General features: G+C 48.7%; 1 protein-coding gene across 11 annotated transcripts in view; it reads left to right on the top strand.

Moving 5' to 3' along the window:
- LOC125950609 (C-terminal-binding protein) overlaps window positions 1-25000 on the top strand; it is a 42534-nt gene that overhangs the window by 7366 nt on the left and 10168 nt on the right. The gene's annotated exons all lie outside the window — the stretch shown is intronic.

Here is a 25000-nt window from a genome sequence, read left to right as displayed (position 1 = left end):
CCGCGCGCCCGGCTGCTCTAGATGATTCAAAAAAAGTTGCATAAAATGTAGGGTAAGCGACCATCACCACTGAGAGAGCGTTGCCGGCAGCAACGCGCAGCGATCTGTGTCTGGATATCGATTTAAAGGTTGAGAAAATGACTAAAATCCAAAATAATAGATGGCATTCCACCAGCCGTGATGATGACGATGATGCTGCATTGCTGTTTACGCACACCTTGCGGAAAAGTGATTAGCTTGTCGAATACTCTCGCCCTAAATGTGGGTCTCTTGGTCGGTATTGGCTAATTTGTGGTATTTATGTGAAAATTGAAAAAAATAAACAAAAAGAATTAACCTTTTTGAATTCATAACAGGTAATCGCTTGCGTAACTGTTACGTATATTTGGTTGCTCGCGATACGCAGCACGCGGCAAATAATTTCACCAAATGACAGCGCACGCAGCGTCTCTGGTCCCCTGTCATTTGCACAGGGGGAAATGGATATCGATTTTCCTGGCATGGCCTGCTGCGCTACCGTGTCTGTTCTGTTGCTGTGTGGTTTGGTTGGGTGATTTATTCATAATCGGACCTCGCGAAGTACCTTTGGTCTGCAAATACAAGCGAAAAATCCGGTGTGTGCAAGTGGTTCCAGCGCGCGTTTCTTTCGCTATTTTTCCTGCTGTCCACTTCCACAATTGCCATAGATAGGCTTTCTTTCTCACTTTTTTTTGATCGAATGTCTGTGTTCCGATGTGATTTTCTCCGTAATATGTTACTGAGGACTCGTTCCAAGTCCCATTTTGGGGCGATTATTCAAAGCCAAGAGTGTGTGTCACTGGCAAGTTCGGAGGAATTTGAATCGCTACGCTTCGTTACAATGCAATGGAACCAATTATGCTCAACAATGTGTGTGACGGAGACGGAGTAAACATTTGACCAATCGTCGCCATCATATTGATTGCGCATGGTTGCTGAGAGGATGCGGTAGACCAGGAGTCCGTGAGAAAGGTGTATTCCATGTTGTGTTCATGGACTCTGGCAATTACGATTGCACGATGAGGTACTGTGTTGTGCACTCTTCCTCTCATACTCGGCCATATCCGTTCGTCCTTCTGGCTCTGTTTGTGTTCGCAATAATTAAAATTATTGATTTACTTGCAGATTGTTTATATGCTTCTGGGCAGATGGCCATATGAGAAGAATGGGAAGGTTCTAGCGGTGGTTCCGTTTCGGTGGTGGACTACTCTGTATTGCCAACATCCTCAGCATCACCATCGTTTTATGCTGTGGCTCCCATGGTGATCGGTCCCCTGCAGCCTTCTTCGATTATTGTGCTACAATGGATGCGCCTGCCGTTGACGTTGGCAGATAGTAAAGGAGGCTTTGCGGTGGCACTCCCGGTGTTGCTCTTGTCTATTTGCTGCCGCCCCGTCATATGTGCCGTCTGTTACACGCCCCCCGCTCTCCCACATTTGGAATCGATCGAAAAGAATAGAGATTTATGGAAAACGATTTTTCCAGCAAAAAGTTGCAAAATATGTGCGAACAATGCCATCACATACCGGAGAGAGGCGCAGCGAAAGAGAGATAGATGCCGGTTACCGTTTGGAAGATGGCACCAGTGTTTGAAATTGTATTTGCCATGGTGCTGCCTGCTGGATTGCGGCATCAGCAGCCCATTCACCATAAAAAAGCCGAGCACAAGAAATCGTGCCAGCAATCAATATTGGAAACGATATGCTTTATACCGCACGGCTATGACCAGAACCGTATCGTCCTATCCAAGGCCACACACACATATTGGCCGACGCTAAAGCTCATGTCATACACATCACAAATTTGCTGGCTACTGGTCCCCTGAGACTCGTAGCGCTCTGTCCGATGTATGAGCACCAACATGCTGCTATGTTGGCAGGATTAATAGGATTAAATCCTGCTTCAATTGTGCACAGGAATGGAATGGTACAGGGAAGCAGAGACTAGATGATGGTTGTGTCTAATGTTATTGCTACGGTCCGACGCACTTGGATTTTTGATGAAATATTGATTGTTCTGGTCTGTTGTGGACGAGAATGATCGTCACGTGCACGAATCATTCGCAAAGGTGCTTACCCGTTTGTAAATGATAATGGTCCTGGAATGGTGCTGCCTACAGAACACAAATATCTCTCTCTCTCTCTCTCTCTCGTTCTCTTTCTCGGACATTGTTGGCTCGTCTGGAGCGCTCGATGATTGTTTTCAGTAAAAAATCTGCTCTCTGCTGTGATGCTTTAAGTTCTGGTTCTGTAACGGGAAGATATGAAGAGAGAGCACAGGCGCATCCTGCATTGCGCATGGAAGTACCTCTCCCCCCCCTCCTCTCTCCTTCACCATATGCAGAAGGATATGCAATGTTCGGGGATGCTTTAGAGATCGAGAATGCAAACAGTTTCTATTTACAAAAAGGGTGCTGCCCATACGAGTGAGTTAAGGGTTTGTAAAGGTTAAGTAAACGATGTTGACCCCCGCCAAGGAGGTTATATGGATGAAGAACCTGCGCTCAACTAGTTACCGTTGGTTCGTTGTTAGCTTGCTGCTTGGTGCTACGGCTTTGATGTTCGTCAGAGAGATCTTTCTCCACGACATACGAATAGTGTGGTGGTTGTCAAGGTTATTGTTAAGCCGTGTATGTGCTGGCTGCTCCTCTTGCTGCTGCTGCTGCTATGGCAACACGATGCAAGTCCACTGGAGGCTGGCTTGGCTTCGTCGTCAAGCTGTATGCGCTGTCTTTTGTTGTTTTTTTCCCATCGTGTGTGGCCAGAAAAAGTTGCATCTCCCACAACGCATCGGCAGCGTTCTGCTTCGACCTGAGTATCCTTCCATGCCATGCACATTGCGTACATGCGGCCCCTACTTTGTATCAAGAAAAGACTCCATCTGCAACTGCATGTGTTTTGCATGTTCTGTTGCGCTGAACTCGCACGCGCGTGCGTGTGTGTGTGTGTGTGTGTGAATGTGCTACTGGAATTTAATTGTCGTTCCACAGTTGACAGATTCCGATGATGGAATCTTTTACTATGGGAGCATTCTTATCAATTTTATCGAAGCAACGTTTTCGCGCCTACACCAAACCTGCGATGGATGTATGTGTATGTGTGTGTGTGCATGACAACTCACAGCCTCTGACTGTCTGATGCATGGACCAGATGGTAGCAACCAAGGCAGCAAGCAAGCGAACGTGCGTGCGTGCATGCATGCCCGGCGCTCTCGCGCGCGACGTGTGTAATGATGGTGACGGTTGTTTAACTGTCAACTGGAGAATGTTCCTCCATTTGACTCACTCGGCTGTAGAGTGTTGGAGGAGAGGAGCTGGTTTGTTGCGTTCGTGCCGTACCACAACCTATTCTACGGAGGAAATGGAGGAGACATTTGCTTGAAACATCAAACGATGCTGCTAACGGGCGAGACGCGAGATGGGACGAGTGCACCTGGTTGGTATCGCTTTTATCTATTTACATCTCCCGAAGGTAGCGAACAACATAGCACACGTTCCATCTTATTAAATCGCTGAGTTGACATTGGCAAGTGGGAGTGAAACATTGTGCCCAGTTGCAAAGCTTTAAGGTGTTTAATGCTTCAAAATCTATGTTTACAAGCTAATGTTATCGCGCGTCACACCCTTGGACGGTCGTCTACAGCTCTTGCGGCAATTTCTGAACGCGTTGGCCGCCCTGTATGATTTTATAAGACCTCTGAAATATAGCAATAGACAGAAAGGTGTATGCCAACCTATTAATTGATGCCTTAATTTACCAAAGTTCAGACCGTGTGATTCAAGCTTAAGATTTTCGCGTCCCTTCGTTTGCTGTTGCTGCTGCCACCCGAGCAAAACGCGTTCCTTTGGTCGTCGCGTTCCTATATAAAGCAATGGAGGAGAGGGAGTACAGTGTCTGGAGAGTGTTTTCTGTCTGTGTATGAGTGCAAAATAAACCGGAATGTAATAATATTTGAGCGTGAATTGATTGGCTTCGGCTTCCGCGGTGCTTCTTTATTGCTGTAGCGGGTAAGAGAGAAAGAGCGAGGAAGCGAGTAAGTGGATGACAGGGAAGAAATGGCGTGCAAAGATGCTACTGAGTCTGTGTTGCTTTGCTGCTGCAACCCCCGGTCCCAGGCCCAGGCAAGTGGAGTGGAAACTGCGTCGCGTACGGGGCTTTTTTCCATTTTATTAACTCACGTCGAATCATTGCTCTCTTCGCGTTCGGTTCGCCGGGCTTTGGGAGGAAGGGAGCGAACCGGTTTTCTGGAAGATCTGGAATAGCGACGCGACGCGACGCGCACCCCTTAGCACGGTTGCACTTCGCGGTGCAAAAGTGATCGGGAATGATGAGCGCGTTTGCTCACTCTCGCTCTCTCTCTCTCTCTCTCTCTATCTTCCTCTCTCTGTTTCTCGCTCACCTCACTCGGGCTTCGACTTCTCACGGCCTGAGCAAGAGCCAGACGCGGGATTCATCGCGGCGAAGCGATGACAGAAAGTCAAGGTTTTCTTTACTCGCTGGTGCTGCTCTCTGGTCGCTGATAACTGATACACCCCGGCCGTGTGGAAGAGGGGAGAAGGGTGACGAAAGAGGCCTGTCTGCTTACTCCGCTGTTGGTCGCTTTTGTTACGCTAACGCTCCTCTTCTGCGGCCGGCTGCGTGACGCGATTTCGTCTTGTCCGTGCTCCACGCTCTATCACCGGGCAGCTCCGAAACCGGAATTAGCAACAGAATACTCGTGCTCTCGTGGTCGGTGTAAGGTAGGGTAGGGGCGCACGGTGGGAGGAGGAGGGTGCCATGTAGAGAAGCACTAAGACACACACGCACATTCAGTCTGGTGCGCAGGCGGGTGGGGGGGGGGGGGGGGGGATTTAGGAGAGGTTGCGCGCCGCCGTGATAATCAGCGAACAGCCGCTGTCTCCATCGCGGGTTTACCTCCTTCCGGCGGCGGTTGGTTGCTGGCTTTCTGTCGACATACACGCACACAGGGAGCGGTCGTCAACCGGTTCAGTTCACTTGACCGTGATAGTAGTTTTGTGTTTCTTTTGTTATTTTTGTTGGCATTATGTCTCCGAGACAACCTCGGTCTGCGGGTGCGCTCAGTTGCGTTGCTGCAAGATAGCGTTCTTGGGGGCCGGATGAGGGACGCATTGAATGAATTCTGAAGATGCACCGTAATTGTGGAGGGGTTAGCTAACTGGAAAGAAAATACATGGAGCAATTTTTCGAAAAATCCCATTTCAAGCCAAAACAGGAAACAGGATTCGCGATAGTATGTAGAGCAGCACGCTGCTGCCGGTATTTTGTTAACTTACACATCATTTGCTAACTGCCTCTACGGGGCGCCTCTATCGCTATCGGTAAGTCGTACCGCCGTTATCAGTGCAACGGCTGCTAGCGCACGCTCCTTGTACTGCTTGGCGCAGTGAGCTTTAGCGGTGCTTAAACACCACCATCATACCAATTGTGCCATATACCGCCGCACCATGCACGCTGCAACGAGTGTGATGAAATCGATCAAAATGTCATGAAATCGTCTGACCGACGACTCCCTTGATCATCATGATGTTCTTCCACCATCATGGTATTCACCAGTCGAATGGTGTGTGTTGCTTGGATTGTTCGTTTCCGTAGATAGTTTTTTTTTATGTGGTTGTTATGTTGTGTTGGTATAAATCTGTCATCCAACCATCGCAGCACCATTTGCCTTAACTTCTCGGCCCAAAAGGAACCACTACTAGCGCCTCTGCTCCCATGCGTCGCCCATAAAGTCGTTAGTCAGTTGCATATGCAACTGATTGCAAGTGAGAAAAGTGATTCCTGGCACAAACTCTCTAAAATATTATTAGGATTGCATGTACATGACAAAATACTTTAACAAGGAATTTGTTCACGCGTAACTTCATTGTAATTTTGAAATTTTTGGCGAAATGTTTCAATTTAAAGAACATAAACAAACAAACGAAGTAATTGTATTGAAGTCCTGCAGTACAGAGCATGAAAATCGCACAATCATGGTGTTGTTTGCGGACAAGTATAGTTTGGTATTTATGTTTATTGTTTGTATTTTTTTTAATTTTCATAATTTTTGAAACACACATTTGATGGCCAGGTGCAAAGAACAAATAATATATGGTATATTTTCGCGGCCTATGTTAGAGGAATTGAAAAATTCACATAGCACAACTCTGTTGCATACCTGCACCACTCCGTTACCGATATTTGGTGGTCTGCTTTTCAAAATGGCCACTTTTGCATTTCTTTGATGTGCGGTGCGGTACGGGTGCGATGCGCGCTGTATGCCGTATTGGCCTTCTTCGGCGTCTAAATTTTCCCCGTTGATCGGTTTATTTTCTGGCTCGGAATTTCACATTCACTCTGGCTCGTTATCACTTGCGTTGTGTGGACAAAACACGTCCCAGTCGAAGGAAGGAGGGGCGGGGGTACGGTGGTGCCCCTGGTTGAGGTGCTAGGTGGTTGGTTGAGTTGATAATGATGATGATAATGTGTGGCGAAATGGCGGGTGCTTTGGAGTGTTTGTTTATTTGTGCCATCGTCTCCTCGCCCCTTGTCACCCCCGCTTCAGCAGCCTCTCTTTAGACTCTATCTTGACCCTGTGGGGGGGGGGGGGGGGGGCTGCTGTTGCTGCTGCTGCTGCTGCTGCTGCTGCTGGTGGATGTGTTTGGCTCTCGAACGGCGATGGAAATGATGGCGCCCGACACACATCACACACCCAGGTGTGTACCCGCCCGTACGTTCCGTGTTACCGTTAGTCCATCCTCTCTTTTCCCTCCTCTCCACCATTATCTTCTTCGTCGCAGCGGCGTTGGGCGCGAGACGCGTTACTTCTCTATCGCGGGCTGTAGAGTGAGTGCGTGTCATTGGGCAATCACAGGTCGAAACGTGCAATGTGTGTTCGTTCGTGCACCAATATGAGGTAACGGTGTGGCTTGTGGAATGGCGATAACCGCTATCCGCGGTGGCATGTTGCTTCGATGCAGCTCCTGATAAGAATCAAACAGCATCAGATCGGAGCGACCAACGAACGGCGCGAGGGAAGTTCGTTTTCGAATGCGCGTTTCCAGCGCATTGGTGCCTGTTGGATCGCAAATGTCACAAAATGTCGTTACTAAGCACACATACACAGGTAGATATAGCACCAGTAAGCATTATAACAGTAACTTATACCACTTCTAATGCATCGTGAGACATCGTCTTTTAGGGGATTACTGGATAGGGAACGTATGTGAATTATATCATGCTTGGCCTTCATGCTTATCGAAGGCATTGAGAGCATTGTTTGAGAAAAAAGTGTTAAGGAAAAAAATCTTTCCTTATGTTACTGTGATTCATTTGGACTGACTGCTCTAATACCATCCATGTAGGCTTCACTAAAATATGAAATTGCCCCTAGCCGTCCCCACAATCCGTGCTGTGCTCTTTGTCCTCTGTTCTCCTAATAAACTTGACTATCTCATTCGTCCCGGAATCGCGCAAACCTCCTGAACCTGAACGGCGCCGGGCGTGCGCGTGGTCGTGTCCCGTGTGCTGCTCTTGGTGATTTATTGGTTTTCATTTTCCATCTTCTCGATGGTCCGGCATGTCCGCACACCGCGACCGCACCTTGTCGTAGCAACAACAGCAAAGGAGCGCGAGCGTGCTGCTGGCCAGGTCACCGAAGTGGTGTTGTCTGTCTTCACTGAATCTGACCATAACCGGTTACAGACCCCACCAGACCCCCCCTGCCTGCGTCCCACTAAACACCGATCCGTAAACGTGATTTTTTTTGCATTCTCCCTTACCGGGTTTTTCTTCGTACAGGAAATGACTCTTTCAAAGGGGGTGAGTAGGACAAGAAAGAGCAGAAGCGGTGGTAACGGCGGACAAAAACTGTATTGCCTTCTTCTTGCGTGCCTCGCGCCCGCCTTGAGCGCTTAAAACTGCGTTCCCGCGGCCGTGGCGTGGTCTTTCTAGAAGGCACCTCACGTGGGCGTCTCGCTGAAGGGCAATCGAACCGGCCACCACCGCCGCAACAACGCTTGTGATGCGCGTTTATGTGTGCGTGTGTATGTTGTTTGTGGTGTGGACTTCTTGGAAAGCGAGTCACGCAAAGACCTGCATCGCTTGTCGTGCTCACTTCCATTAACGCGGATCCAAAAGAGAAAGACAAAAAGCGAAACATCGCCACGCACTCACCAACAATGCCGCCCCGGTCTCAGTGGTGGACGGCGGCCGGCATTCTCGTCGTCGTCGTCGTCTTCGTCGTCTGCCGGCTTTTGCTTACCAATTGGCGCGTTAACCCTCTGTCTCCTCACGGTCACCACACCAGCCACCCAGCCAGCCAGCAAGCAGCAACAGCAACAGCAGCAACCATACGATGTGCGGCTGCTCACTTCGTTGGTTACTTTGTTGGCGCGTCTTTGCGTCTTACGATTTTAACTCTGCGTGTGTTTGTGGGGACAGCAACCAACCGCGCCTCATTCCAATGATTGCTACGATGAATGCACATTCTGCTGGGAGAGCTGCCGCCGGTTGCTGCAATCCATCCCGCTCAAGAAGGCGTTCCTCGATGGTGAAGGAAAGGAGTACGAGAGGTAGGGGTCGCTCGCCGGATGGAACGCCGTACGAGGAGAGATGTGGTGGAGCAAAAACGTGGGCAAAAAATGGAATGGACCACCGCAGTCCCACCAAAACACTACCACCTTAAAACCGCCGATGAGCTGCTATAGCAAGGTTTTTTTTCATGCCTTGCTTGTGCCCTGTACCAGCGTTAGCGTCTTCTTTCAAAGTCGCCGTTCCGCCTAACTCTGCACCGCTATCCTCTCCACAACTCTACCCTTTCCTCACGATTCTTGAAACAGATTCTCAATGCATCGGGCAGAAACGGTACACAACACAGTCGAACAGCCATGGGATATGAGGGAAGTGGGGAACAGCCATGGGATATGAGGGGGATGGGGGCTTTACCACAAACCCTTTACTTCATATTTTCGTTTTTCTCTTCCTTGTTGCTTTTTTAATTCATCCATTCCGTCTGTTTCAATCGGGACCTCCTCAAAGCAGCATCATCTTACCGAATCGTGAACATCAATCTTCTTTTTTTGGCGCTCGCTCGCTCCCTCTTGTGCGCGGGAGCACTTGTTGAAAGTCGACCAAACCAAAGTGCGCTTGTTACGAAGGTGTGGTGAGCGTCACAGTGTCACTGAACGCGTGCTGAAAGCTGGTCAGTTGCCAACAATATTGGGTTTTATTGCTTAAAAGATGTCCGCATGCTGGGATAAATTTCGAAACTGTTTATCAACAAGGTAGATTCGAGTTGGTTTATTTGTCTCTGCCTACTTCATTATCTGCTGTTTTTTAGAAGATATACACGTTATATTGATTGTTGCTATTAGTTAACTGAATAACTGAATATGGTTTCGGGAAGAAGCTCTTTTAAGCCTTCATTGGCTTAAAGTTGGTGTCATTTTGATTTGCCTCAAATAAAACGATAATACCCTTGAAATAAGGTAAAATTTTATAAACCATATGTGGAATTTTTTGAGTTGAGAAAAGTTGAGTACATAAACCGCCACCTTCTAGAAGAATAGAGAAAAACCCGTTTCCAGGTTTCGCGTGCCATATTTTTTTGCCACTGACCGAATCCCCGTACATTTTTGGAGTGATCCGTTCGTTGCTGTTGCCCTTTTTTGGAGGCCGCGCTGCCGTACAACCCACCGGGGTTGGTAGCAAACCTCCTTCACTTGGAGCGTTCTGATTTCAGATTTTTGTCCCACGTTTTTGGTGGGCTCTTTGTCTCGTTCTCTTTCTCTGACACACACACCTTCCAGACCGTTCCATTTCGTTCCTCTTGCTCGTTTTCATCTCATTTCTTTCCCATTTTCGCGGGCGTAAAACCGTAAACAGCACCCGAAAGCACGATCGAGGTAAGGTAGTGGTTGCAGGATTCCCTTTATGGTGATCCGAGGGGATTTTTGAAAGCGTAACGCGCTTTCCTCGTGGCGCCATTTCTTCCCTCCTTCTTGGTTTCTTCTGTGACTTTTGGTTGGTTGCTATAAGCTACCGGGCATCCACTGATGCTGGTTCTTGTCTCTTGGCGGTCTGTTGTATGCAGTCCAAAATGCGGATCCATTGAAACAGATTGGTGTGTCTCTTAAGGTCACGAGAATGAATTTGTTCCCCGTAATATGCACATCACGCGGGCGCCAATTGTCTCTCGCCGCGTCCTGTGTTTGTTTGTGTGTGGGAGCTATACTTTTTGGATGACATTAATATTCCAAACAACACGGGCGTGTTATGTTGCGTGCATACCTTTTATTTAATCGCTTCTGTCTTCTGACTTACATACTCCGCGATTGGCAATAAAAAAAAAACTCGTGGACGATTTGGTTTGGCGCCAAATGTTTCTTCCATTCACCACCAACTACCTGTCTTGACCTGCATTGTGAAATAGCGCGTTTCAACCAAGGCCAACTATGCGCGTTCCATTTGGAGCTAGCTCATGCTCTCCGGTGCATTATATGTCGTTGTCCCAATTGCGTTTCTACCGTAGATCCGGGATCAGTATTCACGGTTAGTAGACTGTTTGAAAAAGGCATTCGTGGGAAATTGCATCTCAAAGAAAAAAAAAGAGCTCTCAACCACCAACCTTTGCTTTGCCTGTTAACTTACCTTGTTGTGGCACATTTCTTATCTGCGGTTGCCAGAGTCCAATCATACAATGCTGCACCTCGTATCAGCATACCACCACCATGCCCAAGGGAGAGCGCAACGGCAACAATTAATTGCGCGCAAACAACCTTGCCTTACTGTTTGCCTCGTCAGACGACGTGTCGCGTCTTCGTCGTCGTCATCGTCACCATCGTGGTATCGTGCGATAGAAAGAGAGAGAGAAAGCGAGAGTGAACCTTCAATCGACGTCCACGTTCCCTTGACCTTGGATGCGACCAATCGAGTTTACGACGAGCCGATCCACACTGCACACTCGCCTCACACATCCGTTGCTAAAGTTTTTCTTTCTTTGTAGCTTTTGCTTGTTGAAGTGTAACCGGCGGCAGCAGAGCATTTTCGAAGCCGACGACGACGACGACGACGCCACCGTCGCTGACGCTGAAATGAAAAGGATGTCCTGAGCGAGCGAAGAGTGCGAAGAGGAACTAAACGAAGTGCACCTTGCCATTACACTTGGTGTTTTTGTTGTTGTTGTTGCCTGATGTGGTACACCCGCGTGTGGTTGCGGTAGAAACAAAAGAAAACTGACGACGGAAGGTCGCCGGCGTAGCACCGACCGCGTACCACACAGATGGCATGATTGTGGTGTATGTGTGTTTGGTATTTATTTTTGTGGCCCGAGGATTTATTTTTACAACCAATTCTCTCCCTAATCTGCTGCTCTGTCAGGTGGGGCAGCCACGCGCTTTCTTCTCCTTATCATCACGTTAGCTAGCTACTCGCGCCCGATAGTCAGATGATAAGTCGTTCAGAAGCACTAAGCTCAGCATTGTATGCATTTGTTGTCGCGTTAGTTATACGTCATATGCTGCTATACGCTAAAGTTTAAGTCACGCCACGTGCAGGTGCACTGTTGGCATCCAGACCCAGCGTATCAGGAAATTGTTAGTCGGCAGTGGAAAGCGATCAATGCGACGTGATCAGAACCGACGGTGGGAATATCCGTTTAATGACACTTTGGAAGTTTAACTCGATGAACGCTTTTAAGGGGATTTGATTTTCATGGCTAATTCGGTATGACACAGTCTTTAGCTCATCGAAGTAGCGCATGGTGCTTTCAAATCGGAAGCTCTAATCATAAGAAGATAGGATAAACGTATCTAAATGACCAATATCGTTTGCTGCATGTCTAGTCGCTTATTTGCTAATTTAATCTAATATCTCGTATTAACGTAACCGAAACTGCGTGCACTAGAACACTAACTAACCGTTTAGTGATATGTTTTACATTTTGCTACCACCGATGTGTATCGGATAATATTATGTTTTCCCTTTTTTTTTGCTGCAAAATGCTTCGAATTCTTCCGATCGCGATGTGCTCCTCGGTGGCCAGTGGGAGATTATTGCAATGTGCGTTGTGTTGTGGTGGCCCCCTCTCTCCCCGTAGAACGAACGTTGCGTGGCTCGTCGCTCCTTCTCTCTCTCTCTCTCTTTCTCTCTCTCGTCCAGACCACATCACTCGAGCACATGATGGCACATGCAGGCGCTGCGTGAGGTGAGCTGAGATGAGAAATAAGTCGTATTTTACGAACCGATCGCACACACCAGATCGAGTTGTTAGCATGCTGGTGGGTTGAGTGGTCGGTCCATGCATATCGTTGCCAGGCCAGACGAACATTCCCCTCTGTCCTCTCCATTCTTTTCCTCCTTTTTGCCGACTCTCAATGTTGGTCTTGTTTGATTGGTATGGTGTTGCCCAGCTTAAAAATAGACACCCAGATGGTTTGTATATTTTAAACAACATCTGCGTAGTTATCATGCCTCACGGGGTTTGGTTCTCGAGCGTCGTCGTCTTGTGTATGGTAAGCGTCCGTTGCTGTTTTGCTCTTGCTCTGTTGCATGTGCTGCTGCACTTCTTCGGCAACATTAAAATGAGAGGTATCAACTACCGGCCTACCATCGCCGGGCCTGCCAAGCGGAACGTTACCAGCGATCGAACGCTCTACCGCAGTTCTCAGGCACACACGCACGTACAGACCGGCAGCCCTTGCCAGGCAGTTGCAAGATTGATGTAGAAGCGACATAAATATTCAATAAAATCGAGCAACATCACCGCGCACCGTGCGTTGGCGCGCAGATGTGAGGAAAGGAATTGATGCGCGTAATGGATAGACCCATTACCGCCGTGCTCGTTATACGGTGACCTGAATGTTGCGATGCGAATGACCGACGACGCCCTAGACCGTAAGATAATAGATCCGAAATTGAGACGGTCTGAAGTGGTTAATATGTTATTGATGCTTGATGAGATGATGGTACCCTTGATCGTTCGTCGTACGTACGCCTCTTAGGCTCATTCTACACTGCATAAAAAGTTCGCACGTCGCAAATAGCTAAGACACAATCGTTCGACGATTCGAATAGTAAGAAAATTGAATACTTCTTTAAATAAATCGAATTCTTAACCGCTACATCTCCTTAGAGCTCTCTTTGGTGTTCTCTCTCTCACTGCTCCCCTCTCTCAGCAACTCCGAGAATGTCTTAAAATCTGCGAAAATGCGAAAATTTATATTTTTAAAACTCATACCACAACCCCTGCACCAATCCTACCTACTTCTTCTTACCTGCGTCAAGCCAATGCAACGCCACGCGCGCGCCTATGATCGCCAGCCACCAGACGTTAGTCGAGCGTAAAGTATTCGCGAAATTTGACCATGAGCGAACAACCATTAAAAGCAGCACGTAGTCGCGCTGTAGTCGGGGCACCACCGTACTCCTCCTCCGATGTTACGGTTGTGTCATAGCTAACGGTGTTGGTGTTAGGTATTTTGAACGCATAATTTGAACGCGGTACTGCCTCGTGCCCTGATGCCAGCGTGACACATCATCCATCAATCCCTTTTTTGTGTTGGCTATCGTCCAGACGGTATGCTTGGATTGGTTACAGCGAAGCAGCACTTTAGTGCGTTTGTAAATGCGACCATTTTTAAGGCATCCAGCGGCCAGAAAGTAGGCTCTGGAAAGGTGCGCAACCAATACACAGCTCCGAATAATAAGTAGTTGCAGCAGCATCATTATCCAGACGTAGTCGCAGATCATGGCATCAGTTATGGATTTGCTGACGAACGACGGGAAGTATTGCGTATAGTGTAATGCTCGAATGGGACGGGACGAATGGATGTGTGCAGTCAGCAAAATCCATTCCTTTTCGTCCCGTCGTTGCACTGCTGACACAGACATCATTATCGGTGTTGTCGAGGGGTGTAGCCGCTGCGCCCTATATGATGTTGTCTAGAGTAATACCGGCACCCGAAGGGAGATGTAGAACAAATTTTACGGCGTCAGCAGATAGTCCATGTAGTATAGTCCTCTGCCTCCTTGCGTTCCTATGATGATGATGATGATGATGACTGTGTTCGAATGTGTTTTGCTGTCTCGGCATTAGTTTTGCTTGGCGAAAGCACGGGGCGGGGTGAGTGGCAATGTAGCTGACGCTGACTCTCCAATGTACTTGGTTACTGCCCAGTCCACACCAACTAGAAGTGATTTATGCTGTTGCTACTCGGTGGAATAATCGGATCAATTAAACGGTGTCAGCTAGCTACGATCGACACAACAATTCCCTTTCCCACCCTCCTCCCTGATGGTGGATGGTCAACGTTGCATGATCCGAAATGTCGCCCAAAAATGCCAGTGCGTGTATGCTCTCTGATGGTTTACTGTCAACCACCCATGGCTCCATTTAGCTGGCGAAGCAATACCAAGCGCTTATACGATTGCAAAGCAAAATGTGCAATACCAATGCGTACAGCGGAGATGGAGACGCCGCGCGCATAACAGGGCCGTGAGTAGGAAATTGGGTTTGTTGACGTGCTGACGTTGCCACACACAGTTTTGTTTCTTTCTTTCTTTCTTTCTACGGGTTCTCTTCATTCAGCGAAATTCCACGCCAAGCGGCTCCTTTGGCCGCGGTGACAGGAGGAAATCCCCTCGGGGATATACGTACGGAAGGTTTCGCTTGTTATTGACGAACTGTTTGTTTCCATTGGCCGGCTTCAGGGTAAATCCCGGGTGCGCGCGAAGCATGCAAAGGCAGTTAGAGCCCCTTCTCCCACCTACAGAACGCGCTTGACTGGGGAGCATAGAACATTTTTAGCACATTTTACCGTTAAATGTGCTGCTCGAACCTTGGTTGGTTGGTGTGATGGTGGTGGAGTGGTTTGGGATGTCGATGGGTGTGTGTGTGTGCGCTTGCTGACGTCGAGGACAACCTTTTTGGTCAGCGATTTTCGATCGCGTGGATTCTCGTTGCTGTTTTTCCATTTCGTAATTTCCGCTGACCGCCACGAAATGCTTCGTGGTCTCCGATGCTAATGGTAGTCGGTAGCAGCAGTAGGCAGTGTTTCTGGACGCTTAGAAAAGACGCAGACAAACGCATTCGGAAATATGCCGATAAGGGGTGGCGGCCGCGGAAAAACGGAAAATGCCAATAAGGGTTGCCGGTTTCGGCAATCGCAAAAGTGAAATTCTCCATGGTGTTGGAAATTCTGTAATCGAGTAATCGAGATAAGTGGTTTATCCTTTCTATTTGCTTATTTCGTATCGAATGCTACAAGCAATGTGTAAGACGATATTAACGATCAAATGATTATAGGATTTTAATGGAGTGTATGAAAAACGAAGCCTAATAAAACTTTTAATATTTCTTTTCAGAATAAATTACAATCCAGGAATTAGTACAACGCTTCTGTCATGCTTCATTGTGAAATTTACTAAGCAACTTACAAAATGGTAAGTGTCAATGCACCTTAGCTGCCTCTTACCTTGACCCTATGGCTTTGAGGAAAAGCCATTCAAAAACTAAAACTACTTTCGTCACATTCGGAGGCCATTCCGTGTTTCATAAAGGCATTCTAGGAATGTAATTCCAAATCAACAGTCAAAGTTAGCATAGAATATCACATAACGGCCAGACGGACCCGCCTACAGCTGCTGGAATCATTCAGCAAACTCAATCTTGCAAGCTTGGTCGACCGGCCAATAAGTTTCAACATGTTTCTCCCATTTCACCATGTCCATTGCTCTTTTGAAAGCTCAGCGTTCACCAATAATGTAAAAGTAATTTTCATCGAACATGCTCTCTGGCTTACCGGAGTTTAGGGCGCACCACACATGGCTGCTGACACCAACCAATCGTGTATCCTCTTGGTACTGCCATTGTGGTACCAGTGGTGGTGATGTAAAATGGAGATTTACGGAATCAATTTCAATCTCTTATGATATTTAAATCTGTGTACACAAGACATGGAGAGCAGAACACTGGGCAGAAGACGTGTTTTCTCCTTTTAGTAGCAACATTTGTTAACGAAAATGTTTGTTTTCATCTTAATATGTTTGGCGTTTCCATGAAAATGGGGAAACAAATCCGTCATCACCACTACTCAATCGATGATCATCCCCGGTGCCTCATAACAACACTGATAACGCCTACTAAGTTGCGCCGATTGAGGGAGCAATCAGTTCCGGTAGGGCTTGAAATAAAACTTTCCGCCACCAAATAGAGGAGAGGTGTGTAGTAGCAGTAGAAGGCGACAACGGGCGGAGAGAAGACAAATGGAAAAAGTTTGCAAAATGAAGATTCCTCAAACTTTTCGCGGCGGCGGCACACCCACCGCCAACGCGTCTTTACGACGAGCTCGGCATCATCCTTCTACTTAAACTCTTTCGCGAACCCCGCCCCTCTATGGCCAAACAGGCGTGGGACCAGCCGCCCAGTCCCCCAGTCTCTAATGAGATAAGTCAAGGGAAAAGTTGATTTCATTCGCCGAACGCCGAACGCCGCTCGGGTTGGTGGCAGCCCAGGCGACCGGCTGCCGGCTGCCAGCAATCGCAGTCATGTAAATCGTGGTTCGTCCCTCCTCTCCACCGAAACTCCACCTCGCTAGCCCGAGCAGCGTGGCAGTTGCGGCGGGCGGTGATGTGGAACGCCAAAGCAAATCCGGCAAAGTTTTCCGGTAACTTTTCCAGCAGCAGCAGCAGCACGAGTTCTGTCTCGTTGGCTAGCCAGCGAGGAAGATGCCACCAAAAGAACGGAAAGAGAATGAAGGAAGGAAGGAAGGGGGAGGAGAGTTCATTTTACTTTTATCACAAAACACAAGAACACGGGCGGCGTGTGAAGTTAGGCTTCTAATTTACCACGCGATTCCTCCCGTTGTTCGTCTTTTGCGCGGGATGTGTGTGTTTTCCATGTCGTTGTCGTTGTAGTGTTGGGTTGCGCGGCCGGGGGGATACATTGTTCGAACCAACCGCCCCTCCGCTGGCTGGTGTGTGTCTGGTGTTGTGAGGTTCCGGAGCCGATCGGATCCTACATTGGGAAGGGATAAAGCAAGAAATCATTGTCGTTATTGTGCCGTCTGACACAAATAAAAAGTAGAAGTAGCAGTGGGGACCACCACCACCACCACCACCATTGCAACAACCGTTGGGTGAGACACAGTTGTGGAGCTCCCACGCTCTTATGCCGGCCAACTTCCATGGCGGAAAAGAAGGAGAAAAGAGAGTGTACATTGCGCTGCTGTTGCTGCTGCAGCACTACCTTCCCGCCACGGTCGTCGTTTCACACAACTCAATGGCCCCCCCTTTTGGTGGCTTGACGAGGAAAGCAGAGGAGGGCCATCATCGTCATCGTCATCGTAGCCGGGGGTGGCGTCGGTACTGACAAAGTTTGCTAGTTGTTTCAGAGTTAGTGCGCCCAACGAAATTGCTCTACAGCAGTAGCGACTACCGGCGACGCCCGGCTTTCTGCCAGCTCTTGGCTTCGTGGGCGCCAGTGGAAAATGGGGAGCAAGCGTGCCCACACACACCGAAGAGGCGGCAGGAAGCGGAGACCACGTTGTATACACTTTACATAACTTTTGCTAGAACTTCCGGAAGTTCTCCTCTCGCGACCACCCGCTGCCCCTCGCAAACGACGCAAACCGGCACCGGAAGGAGGTTGGGGAAGGGGAGACTTGTTGTTTCGACTTTTCGCCCGAATGAAACGAATGAGAACACAATCGAACGGACAAGCCATATGCTGCTGCTGCTGCTGCTGCTGTCGCCTCACCTGAGGGAGAAAAGGGTAGCAGCGAGCATGCGAAAAGGGGGTTAAGTCTGCGGCTCTTCGGCCGAGAGCGGAACATAAAGCGGAACTTCCAGTGTTCCGTGTGTTTTCTAGGGTAGACAGAAGCGTGAGTAGTCGCGACTACCGATGTTGGCGACGACTATGACTATTACTAGCTCGCTCGCTCGCACTCTCTGTCGGTCTCTTTCTGCCTCTCGCTTAGTATCACGGTAACTTTTCTCGTCCAAAACTTCCCGAAAACTAGTTTTCTGTGCAATGGTGTGCCGTATGTGCAGGGTCGGGAACGAGGTTTAACTTTTCCTCCCAAAGGAGACGAGACCACCACCCACCCAAACAGTCCAGTCCCCGGCTCGGTAACCCCGAAATTGACGAGCAAAAGTTAGCTTTGGTGCACGACCGAACTTTTGGCAACTGTTCCGGCAAATTTTCCTGCAACCCACACACTACTACTACATCCGCTGCCCTGTGCGCGCGGGGATTCACTTTCACCTCGTCTCAGTTCCCAATTCCTTCCTCTCGTTCTTTTGTTGGGTTTTGTTGTACTAAGAGGAAGAGGCGCGGAGCACGTGGATGTTCTACTTCACTATTGGATTGGTCGTTGTCTAGCTTTTCCTCTGGATACGCGCGACGTGTAGGTTTGGTGCCTAAAGGGTTAAGCTCGTAGCTAGTTCCCCCTCGAGCTTCCGCGTCAGGCGCGCTTCGATCGACCCTAATTCCCGCAGCTCTCTAGCATGGAGGCGCCTGGTGGTGTGACTTTGAAGAGTGTACGACCTCTGGAAGAGAGAGAAAGAGAAACAAAGAGACAGAGAGAGAGCTTGTGGTTGCACTCCGGCAGGGTAATGTTGGCCGGAAATGAAATCGGGGCCATATTCTCTTTCTCTCTACCAAACTAAATATGTGCCTCATTCTCTCACATCATCAGCCGGTTGTGAAACACTCTTTTGCCATTAAACTTTCAACTTTGGGTCATAATCTTCTCATCCTCGGGCGTGGGTCGAAGTCGGCATCGCCATCCTTCAAGACGCTTGCCAGAAGCTGTCCTTTTTTGGGGGACATTCGTTTGTGTTGCGCCGCACTGCTTGTGGCAATCGATTTTTGATGAAAAAAAAAAATGTTTACGTACTTTTCCTCGGATGAATTGTAGTAGGCATCTTACACTGACATGACCAAACGAGGTCATGATTACGGGATGGCTTAACATCGCCTACTAGAAGTTCAATCGTTTGTGCGTCTGATAATCATATCTTCCTGGAGCACTATTAGATTACGTTCAAATTTCAACTTTACATTGACCAGAAAACCATATTCAGATTGTCACATTAAAGATGTCAAATCGGTCTTCAGGTCACCATTCTAGCTTGTTTTGCTATAAAACGCTAAAGCGAATAAATGTTGGTCCGGCAACTCTCTAGTGGGTTTCTGTTGCCAAGCGCCCAACCAACATTTAAGAGAGAAAGAGAGCGAGAGAGAGAAAGAGAGAGAGGGCCAAAAAATGGAAAACATGAACGAAGAGAAAGATGAGTTTTACAGCGATAAATATTTATCCTGGGCGCTAGCAGCAGCGGTGGCGGCAGTAGAGGAATTCATAAATTTATCCCTCCAAACTGCAGTACATAACGCGCCCACCCTCACATTCCCTTCCACTTACATCCATCCTGTGGTGATCCTGCTATTATCCTTGATGGTCGGTGGTGGTGCTGGTTGCTATTGCTCGAGGATGTGCCCCCGTGGTGTGTTGTTGCTGTGCCAACAACATTATCTTCGCATCCGTCGTCGCCATGAGGTGAAAGGAGGGGGGTTATGGATGCGAGGGTGGTGACGCAGCACCGAGACCACCGTGTCCACTGCTGCTCCTGCTGCTATCTGTCTGCTGCTCCTGCTGCTGCCTACCGGATGGTCGCATTTGGTTGAGAGTGAAAATTGTGGAAATGTGAGATGGTAAGGCAAGGCAGGCAGGCAGACAGGCAGACAGGCTAGCTTGCCTTCCTCGCCCGGAAGTGAATGCGCATGTGCACCCCGCAAACCAGAAGCCACCACCACTACCATCCTCATCTTTCCCTTTCCCTGGCTTGGCGTCGGCATCGGCATCATCTTCATCACCAACACTACGACCACCCCCACCCGTCACGCGCATATCCGATTTTAAATGCTACAGTTTCGGCTCCCCAGTATCGGTTCTCGGGGTCGTCGCCATTTGCCCAGAAGCAAAACGGTGACAAACGGCACGATCTGACTGGAGGTTGGTCACCATTATTACACTGAGAGCCTTAGCCACTCCTTATATGCTTTGTTGGTTCTGAGTCCCATTTAATCTCGGTTTATTCGGAACTTTTGTTTGTCAAAAGTCATTGCGTTTTTGACCAACTCACACCATCCATCTCTTCGACTGTTGTACGCACACACAGGCAATTCTATCAACCGGCCCACACCCCGGACTCTTCTCGCCGAGAGCAATCATGATAACAAGCAGCGGATAAAACGTTGCAAAAAGGCTACAAAATGTCCTGTTTCGTCCTGAACGGTTCGATCGACCGGCAACCGGCCCGGGGAGGAGGCAGCAAGACAGGAGCAGCAGACACAGAGAGGAGAAGAGGATCTCGGTGGGTCGTTCGTTCGCTCGGAAGGACAAAGTTTCCTCCGGGAAAGTTGTGTGCCTTCTTGATGGAAAGTTTTATTTAAAAATTTCCCCTCAGTTGATCTGCTTATTGGGGCACACGCTCACACAGACACCGACTCGTAACCTCGCACAGGTTATGCGAACAGCCAAAAGAGGGAGCGCAGCAACGCAGGCAGGCAACCCTCCACTGGTTGCTGGTGGAAGTTGCTGGCGAGAAAAGTTGTGCTCGGCCGGCGCCCTGCAACTTTGTGCCAAAGCTCGTCGCTCTCTGTTGTGGGGTCGAAACTTTGAATATTACCCACCACCAGCGTAGTAGGCAAAGGCAGCTGGCTAGGTTGCCGGCACCGTTTGCTTCTACTGCCCTCCCTTCCACCTCTCTCCGGTGCTATTGGTGGGGGCACTGAATCGGCATTAAATAAAAGCCGCCTCCTCTTCCCGTCAAGGACGCACCAACGTCGATGTGGTAAAGAAGTACTTCCCCTTACTTCAAGAGGAAGCTTAGAAGGACGCAAGCTGCGTGTGACGACGTCGTGACCCGGCTCCGCGCGCCGCTTTCCTATCAAATGCCGGTCGGTCGCACAGAATATAAGCAATCACAACAAACGCAATTGCGATGGGAAGGGAGGAGGACTTTGTACGGAAGTCGTCCTGTTGGTGAGGGTTAGGGGGAAAAGGAAAGGCACTATTAAAGTTAGATGGGAGGGGGTGTGAAATTCAGAAACTTTTCTCGCCCCCAAACTTCTCTCCATCTCCCTAGACGGAGAGAAAGAGAAAGAGCGAGAAAGTTGGCCAAGCGGTGTGTGGTGTGTTCTATCCCCTCCTCCTCCCCGCTGCTAGAGGTCGCCGCCGTCATCGCAGTCGCCTCGTTTGCTGCCAAAAAGTTACTTTACCCAACTTTCAACCCGGCGCATTCGTGAAAGTATTAAGTAAGTTCCCTTTCCACTTGCTTCCCAGACGACTTCCCCGGCGGCAGGCCGGGTTGTTGGGTGGCGTGACGTGCCAGGGCATAAAGTTAGCCTTCGCGAACTAGCGGGAGAGACGATGTCGGTGGCGGCAGAGAGGTAGCGCAGGAATTTCCTTCCACCACTTTGTTGCTGCTACTGATACTGCCGGGCTGAACTTAAGTTTCCTGAAAATGAAGCAACACACAAAGCAAGCCCTGATGTACTTTGCTCCTTTCTTCACTTACACACATACACACCCACGACAACGGGGAGCATACGATACAGTTGCCGACGCGCTACCACCGATGTGTTGGAATTGTTGGTTGAAGGAGTCCAACTTCTACGGCGCACGCCTCGACTGCAGAGAGCAGCAGCACCAGTAGCAACGTGGTAGGTGAAGGCGAACTGGCAACACTGCCACAGAGTTGTGTTTTTGCCGGCCATGTTTCCATGCTTACCGGAAACTTAACCTCAATCTCACTCCTCTCTCGCTCTTTCGTCCTATAGCGCTCTATATACTCTCTCGCTCTTTTTAGAGTAGGATGACAGGTGTGTGAATGTGTGTGTGTGTACATATACTCCCTCGGCAGTCCGTGATGTCCTTGCTTGTGTACTTGTGTGTTAAGGTCGTAAAATGAAATGATAAAATGAATTTCCGTATCGAAGCGGTCATAATACTGGACACTAAAAGTGTCCTTTTCCCCTCCTTGGTTTGTGAGTTTTCGTGGAAACGATTGGTGGAATCATCCACTCCGAGCCACTGGGAAGATAGATTTGGAGCTTCTTCAGAAGATGGCGTCTAGCGTTGGTTTGCGTGTGTATGTTATATACGAAGCGGAGGAAAATACAAAAAATGCTTTAACCTTCCTCCGAGTGTCTTGTAAAAGCTCCTAATCATTCGCTACTCCTTCGATCCTGTACGGCCAGTAACCTTTGTTGTTATTTTAAAGTGGTTTTCCGGTGTCCGATTAACCAATGTTGCAATGAGTGCAAAGGAAGAGCGAAAACCAATGAGGAACAGATTATCATCAAAAACTTCCACCACCATCCAGTACGCTTTGGTTGCGCGCGCGCGCGTGTGTGTGTGTTGCCGTGTCCGATTTTCCCCCGTTTTCCACGACCAACTTTGCGATGGTGTGGCGATGTGGAAACTCTTTAAACGCCGACAAACTACTCTTTAAAGTCGCACGTGGAATGCTTGGCGACTCTGGAGCGCGCGCGCGCGTGTTACCTCATACTTACCTAACGCCCATTCCATCTGCAAAAAGGAGTTGTCCTTCCCTTCCCGAAATCTCTTTAGCCGCCCTCCACCTCCACCGTGTGCTTTGCGAGAGTAGACACCAGGCGCCCGGGTGGTGGAAGCCGGAAAATGGTTTTGTTGAAAAATTAAAAAAATAAAATAAAAGGAAAAATGCTCCCTTAGGACACTGGAATATAACAAAGGGTCAGAGGGAGGAAGGACTGGCATGGATTGTGCTACACAATGGATATGTTTTTCCAGCGGCTTATCACGCTACCTACTACTACTGGGCAAGCTGGAATCGGTTGGTGTGGCGTGTAAAGTGAAGGGATGGTCTGGAACGATGGTTCGGCTTTAAGATTCAACATTTTCTTCTTCCGTGCTCATGGTTGGCATGGTCTGGTCGCTTTGTACCATTGCGTCATCGGCAAGCAGAGGGCGCAAAGTTTTTCACGACCACAGTATACCGTAACTTGGCTTGGATTGGTTTTTGCTGAAATCATCCTGCGACTGCTTCCGTGTGTATGCGTGTGGTTTTTCGGTGTTCTGCCAACCGCAAACCACGGCGCCAACTCTAGGGGCTGTCAAAGTCCGTGGAGAGTAAAAGTGGTTCTTGATTTTAAAGTCTTGGCAGGCTTTGAGGCAGTCTTTTCGTCCCTTGTTTTTGTGTTTTACCATTTGACTTTTGTCATCTTTGAACAATAAGAGCAACAACAACTACCAGCTACCATCAGCAACGGAAGCAGTAGGGTGCTGTGGTGTGTGTGCGTTGCTCGATCTAAGCAATTCTTGGTGGCGCTGCCGAGGAGGAGGAGATGGGGACGAAAAAGTTTAATTAATATAAAACCCAGAGACCGGCATGTTCTCTGCATCGTGCCCTGCTTTCCATGCATCAGTTGGCACTTTGCAAACTTGTTCCCTCTCCCATTACCCACCAGGACGAAATGATTCGCTTCATCGACCATCATTCCCGCGCTTCGTACTCCGGCGTGCACCGTTTTCCGGGGGCTTTCCCGGTTTTTCCGTTTTATTAACTATGGAAACAAGATTTTGCTCCTGTTCGTTCTACTGGTTGGTGGCGGCTGGCTCTGGCGGGTCAGAGGACACATCATCGCCACCGCTTCCGACGTCGATCGTTGTTTGCCAGTTTTCGATGAAGCCGCGGAGTGGTGAGAATGGAAGAAGGAAAAAGGTGCGTTCGTTAAGCGGCGTGGCGTTGTACAACGAATTCAAGAGGGAGCGAGCTCCTTTCCGGCGATCCTGTGTGACCACCGGTTACCGCTCCATTCCCTGTTCCTCGTATTTTCGTTCGGCGCTCCCCTTCGCAAACTTCTGGCAGGAACTTGTAAATTAATTACATTTTAATTAAAACTTTTCATTTTATTGTATCCTCCTACTACCTACCGGTGTGTTGGCGTGGCAACGAGGGATATCCTCGCTTTATCGAACCGGGCAAGGGAGGATGTCTGCGGGATGTTGCGTGTTTGTGTTGCCTTTTCGGTGCCGGTAGTGTGTTGGCTTTTTCGTATCGAAACTTCCGCTTCACTTGCCCGGTAGATGAATTTGAATGGCTCCCTGGCGTCGATCCGTCGTGTTCGGGTGTTGTCCTTGGAAGAGTGAGTGGTGCCATCTTTTGCTTCCGGTTCTGGATAGTAGCAAAAACCGTTTGGCGCGATTCGGTGCTCCGCAGTGTTATCGAAAAGCCGGCCATGGAGTTAGAGGGAATGAACAAAAGCGAGTATCCTAACAGTAGAACCAACATTCAGCCACCTCTAAACCACATTATTTACCGTGGTTTGATGTGCAACCATCGCCAGCTAAGGGAAAATGGAAAACTTGTCGAACATTTCATTGCACGTCTGTTACTTGCGCTGTGTTGTGTGAGAGACAAAACGGGATGATGATGCGTTCGACTGAGGGGGAGCTAAAGTTTGGAAATTGAAAATTACCATCCTCGACTTTATTTGCGCAACGCAAAGTCACTAGAAGTGGCGGACCAAGCCGAAGAAGTAGCAGCCGTGTGAAATGAACGTTATGTCATGAATCATGGAATAAGGGAAAGTGGAAGAAATAGAAGTTTGGGCAAGGAAATGACCGCCAATGCGTATCTCCATACTTAAGGGCGGGAAATAACTTTGTGGATCGAGAAGGAGTGAGCGAACTCCGCCAACAAACTTCTGGACGACACTGGGGCGCGTTGAGATGGCAAACAGATCCTCTTTGCCCAGTCTATAGGAGACCCCATGATAGGTCGCTCTCTGTGTCAGAAGAGAATCTTGCGGCGGGGAGCACTAAAATGGGAAAAGTTTCTTTTTGATGGATCCTTTCCTTTATCTCTGTGTCGGGTTTTTGTTACGAGTTTTAAATTATTAATACTCCATCGCTGGGCCGACGGGTGGGTACGCGGGA

Source organism: Anopheles darlingi, chromosome 2 (genome assembly GCF_943734745.1).
Source record: "Anopheles darlingi chromosome 2, idAnoDarlMG_H_01, whole genome shotgun sequence".
Classification (NCBI taxonomy): Eukaryota; Metazoa; Arthropoda; class Insecta; order Diptera; family Culicidae; genus Anopheles; species Anopheles darlingi.
This window is presented reverse-complemented; position numbering and strand designations above follow the sequence as displayed.